We start from the raw sequence: 5,597 nt of genomic DNA, 5'->3' as shown, positions 1-5,597 counted from the left end.
AGGAGAGATAGTAAGGAAAACACTGCTTAAGATCTTAGAGCCCAAATCTGGTGAGTCAGGTGTTCTCAAATTTCATTGCACCATGATTCCCTTCTGACAACAAAAATTACTATATGACTCCAGGTGGGGGGAAAAGCATGAGTCCCATGGCTGGGAGGTGGGATGCTGAAGCTGAAGCTGAAGCTGCAGGGATTCAGTCCCAGGCAGGGGCCCTGTAACTTGAGCTCAATTGCCCAGGGCTGCAGCCCTCAGACTTCTGCTTTGGTCCCCCAGGAAGTCTAAGCCAGCCCTGGCAACCCCATTAAAATGGAGTCATGACCCACTTTGGGGAGTCACAACATGCAGCGTGAGGACTGCTGAGCAAGGCTTTGGAATGAGGGTTGTTACAAATCAGACTAGCAAATGAATAACACAACCAGGTATGATTTATTGATTTAAGGATAGCCACTTAGTCACTGGTGTATTTTAGCAGTTTATAAAGCTTCAACTTTTTGAATCTCATCATCTACTGTCATTAAACAATTGTCTGAGCTCCTGCCATAATTTGTGCGGTCGGGTGTCTCTACCGGAACAGTGCTTGGACGTCCAATCTGCTCCCTTTGAAGTTAATCACTTTGGCTGCATGTGTGTGTGCTCTCTGGACAACAGCATAGACCCTGCAGTTAGCTGACACTGCAGACCTCCGAGAGCCCCCAAGAGCCACAAATCAAGCAAGGTATGATGGCACTGGAGCCAGGTTTATTGTCATTGATGCATGGTCTCCAACACCCTCATGAGTCTCCAGTATGACTCAACAGTTTACCTTGGTACATGTATATGCCGTGATAATGGATGTGACGCAGTTGACGGTAAGGGGGCTCCATCATCCCCTAGGTCGCTCGACACAGCCCCTGTTACACACAAGTTACATATCCAGGTACAACCCCGCCTCCCATTGTAATACATTGACACCTCTTTGTGTAACTAGATCTGCCCATTAACTTGGGCCATAATGGTGGTACCATCAAAACAACACTATCCATCATGCTGTCATTACAACCTGTTCCTGAACTTGGTTGGGAATGTACCTGGTGCTAAGTGGTTATCTATGGGGAGGGTATGGGGAGTGCATGTGGATGTGTTTATGTGTATCACTAAGTGCCTGGCTCTGGGCGCTTTTAGGCTCTGTGACTTATCAGCTCTGTCTCTTGCTGCATTCCTGTGGGCAGAATCTGCCTAGCACAGGTTTTGCTTTAACCTACTGTTGCTCAGGCTTCAGGCCTTTAGCTTTGCTGTGTATTAACAAAGCACTGACTGTTGTCCGCGGCCTTTAGCCTTACACCAAGCCTCCCATTACTGCATTCCTCCATTTTTTGTCTTTTTATGGGGAGGATGTTTACCCATCGTCCCGGAAAGCCATAATGCACAGACTGAAAGGTGACCCAGTGGGCTAAACACTGTTATGTGGACACCTTTCTTCTCTCATCCACGCACTCACACCCCATCTGTCTGAAAGTCTGCACATTCTGTTGTACGACTGAGGGACAGATTTTATTTGCCAGTTTTGATTAGTCCCTTATGATGGGCCTGGGAATGTTAGGCCCAGGACCATAACCAAAAAGTGAGGTAAATGCATTTGATGACATGAGATGGCTTTGACTCTTGTGGGTCTTTGAGAACACAAGCTCTTTGTTGTAAACATAAGTGCCCATACCTTTTTATAACTGGTTATATAAAGAAAATAACATATATAAAATATGGATATTGACTTAATTAGAATTATTTATAGGTGTGCATAATTAGAATTCGGGTTTTCTGACTACCTATTGTGAAAATATATATAGAACAGGTGTGTCCAACCTGCGGCCCGCGGGTCGCATGCGGCCCTGGACAGCTAGTAATGCGGCCCCACAAGATAGTAAACTTTTAACATTATTATGTGATTTATATACATTAACTATATTATATATTTTATATACGGTCCAAGACAATTCCTCTTCACTCAATGCGGCCCACGCAAGCCAAAAGGTTGGACACCCATGGTATAGAATGTGAATACCCCTGATTACATATTGCATTATGAAGGTTGAATATAGATGAGTACTGTGATTACCTATTGCATGTGATTAATTGTTCCTTTACAGTAAACAAGCTCACTCAGTGACAAAACTCACATTCTAGATGTTACCTGTGCATATTCTCCAACATGGTGATTCCCTGTGATGGCGGAGTTAACAGCCACTTCCATCCCTTTTCAGTCTGGAAAAGAGGCGATTGAGGGGCGATATGATAGAGGTATATAAAATCATGGATGGTGTGGAGAAAGTGAATATAGAAAAATTATTTACCTTTTCCCATAATACAAGAACTAGGGGACACCAAATGAAATTGATGGGTAGTAGGTTCAAAACTAATAAAAGGAAATTTTTCTTCACACAGCGCACAGTCAACCTGTGGAACTCCTTGCCCGAGGAGGCTGTGAAGGCCAGGACTCTATTAGGGTTTAAAAAAGAGCTCGATAAATTTTTGCAGGTTAGGTCCATAAATGGCTATTAGCCAGGGATAAAGTATGGTGCCCTAGCCTTCAGTACAAGGGCAGGAGATGGATGGCAGGAGATAAATCACTTGATCATTGTCCTCTGTTCTCCTTCTCTGGGGCACCTGGCATTGGCCACCATCGGCAGATGGGATGCTGGGCTGGATGGACCTTTGGTCTGACCCAGTATGGCCATTCTTATGTTCTTATGTTCTTATGATTCTATACTGAAATCTAGCTTTGTTAGCTTGCCTGTGCATGTAACGGCACATTCCAAAGAGAACCACCCCGGTAATGGCTTGGACTCCTATTAAGACAACAGTTGGAGTCCATACCACTGGATGTAAAGTGATGTCCTCTGGAATGGTCCACCATGGTGTGTCCATCTCTTGTTGTACTTTTTCTATTTCCTCTACCTGCTGTTGTATCAGTTGGGCTATGCGGAGTAGGGCTTCTTTTGTTTTGGCTGCCAGCTGATGCATGTCCAGTTGTAAATGTTCTATGGGATGAAACAAATTATTCAGCAGATTTTAGAGAGCCGTGTTATTCTGTAGCTTCGAAAACAACAAGAAGTCTTGTGGCACCTTTTAGACTAACTGATATTTTGGAGCATAAGCTTTCATGGGCAAAGACCCGCTTCATCAGATGCATGAGTGGGGAGGTCACATATCTTTACCAGTGGCATCATCACAGGACCTAACACCAACTATACCATCAGGGACTCCTTTACCTGCACATCTACTAATTTAATATATGCCATCATGTGCCAGCAATGCCCCACTGCAATTTACATTGGCCAAACTGGACAATCTCTCTGTAAAAGAATAAATGGACATAAATTGGACATCAGGAACGGTAATGTACAGAAGCCTGTGGGAGAACACTTCAATCTCCCTGGACATACAGTGGTAGATTTAAGGGTGACAGTCCTGAAACAAAGAAATTTCAAACATCAAATGGAGAGAGAAATCTCTGAGCTGCAATTTATTTGCAAATTTGACTCTATTAACCATGGATTAAACAGAGACTGGGAGTGGCTCGCAGCTTAAAAAGACAGTGTCTCTGCTGTGGGTGCTCATATCTCCCCATTAGACTCTGACAAAGGCTCACATCCCCCTGTCTGATCCGACTTGTTTTTTCCTCTTTTGATAAGTACTGTTGATACTGGGCCATTTCCACCTTGTTGAATAGACCTTGTCAGCTCTGGCCCTCCCACTTAACTGGGACCCCACGCTTTAAATAGCCCTCTGAAACCACCCCCCGACTCATGCATCTGATGAAGCAGGTCTTTGCCCATGAAAGCTTATGCTCCAAAATATTTGTTAGTCTATAAGGTGCCACAAGACTTCTTGATGTTCTCAACAGATTTTGTAGATGTCCATGGGGAGAGAGCATTTCAGTAGCGGTTTTCACAGTCCTTGTTGGCCAAAAGGCACGAGAACCAATTTGGATTGTGCTGGTAACAGGTACACAAAACCCAATATCATCAGTAGAACACGTTTTTCCAGGTACAGAAAAATTTGAATACCCCAGAGCACAAACCATATCTTGTATTCGTACTACCACATGTACCAATTCTTTGTGCACCATTCGAACACAGTCTCTTTTAGTGTTATTCAAATCAATTGTAGCATAACATTCACATAGCTACCATCCTTTATGTTTCATACAACAGGTCTGATTAGCCTCTCGGCCAGTGTCTGTGACTAAACACACAGAGGGGTAATGTTGTACATATGTGTTACTTACCACAGTCCCCACACTGTTTGCATAATATACTTCAACTGGCTTCTACAGCCACATTGCTAAAAAAACTTTTAAAAAACATTTAGAATAAATGTTAATTGCCATCAAGATTATTTATTTAAAAATCAAGCTAAGTTACTTTCTGCCACTTGTTTACTTTGGGTTTATAATTTTCATATTTCTCAGCCTAGAGGGTGACACCGGACAATTTCAATTTTTTTGTAGTCAGTTTCACCTCGTCACTATATATCCTTTGTCCTCCAGCAGCACCCAGAATGTGCTACGGTGCATATGAAATTGTCCGTACCCCCAAAGCTTGCAAGGTAGGCAGCAGAAAGGTACTGAAATGTCTGGCTTGCAGGCACCCCAAGAGACTATTTATTTACTTATTTTTTTAAATGTTGAGTTCATTGAAACTTTAATCGGTGTCGGTCTATTTCTGCAGTTCTAAAACTTACTGGGATTCCCGGGTTATCACTATTTTGCATGGCATGGTTCCTTGGAACTGAGATAAATCTCAGCTCCTACCTTACTCTAAGTCCCAACCACTTAAGCTACAAAGAGCCACCTTTAGCTGTACAGGGTCTTTGACATGCAGGTCTGATTCTATCCTCCACAGGGCAAAGGGAGTCCTAGCTAGTGGAGTAGATTTATCATGATACTGTTTCTGCGGACAGAGTTCGAGGATTTAGTCTTTGAAACGCTTTGCTCAGGAATCCAATGAAGTGGATCTTAGTGGATGAAAGCTCATTACCAAATAAGTAAAATCGTTAGTCTTTAAGGTGCCACAGGACTGCTTGTGTGTGTGGGTTTTTTTTTGCTTTTTGGGTTTTTTTTTTTGTTCTTGGTTTTTGTGTCTGCGAAGCCACAGACCAGCACGGGTACCCCTATCAAACAAACCAGCAGTCAGGTAGCACTTTAAAGACTAACCAAATGCCAGGACTGCTGGTTTGTTTTGTTAGAATACAGACTAAAAGGGCTGCCTCTCTGGTACTAGGGGTACCCCTCTGAGAGTATATTTTGGGAGCTTGTATTTCATATGGTCCTCGGTTTTTAGCCCTGATGCATATCTGGTGTCTGCAAACACTCAACCCCAGGGTGCTCCTTGCAAGGCAGCCTGGACTGATTTTGGTATCAGCTCCCCCCGGTCCTCACCGCCAGTCAATAAACACGGTCAATAAACCCTCCCAGCGCAGCAGGACCTGCCCATCATTAAAACCGCCCCTCTGCACACTCCCAAACAATGTCGAGGCTGAGTCACCTGGCCCCAAGAGGAAGCCGGTATGCAAATTCCACCCCTCCTCGATAAATCAGAGCGATTGGCTTTCAGTGGCCA

This window comes from Carettochelys insculpta, chromosome 9 (genome assembly GCF_033958435.1).
Source record: "Carettochelys insculpta isolate YL-2023 chromosome 9, ASM3395843v1, whole genome shotgun sequence".
In the NCBI taxonomy this organism is placed as follows: Eukaryota; Metazoa; Chordata; order Testudines; family Carettochelyidae; genus Carettochelys; species Carettochelys insculpta.
This window is presented reverse-complemented; position numbering follows the sequence as displayed.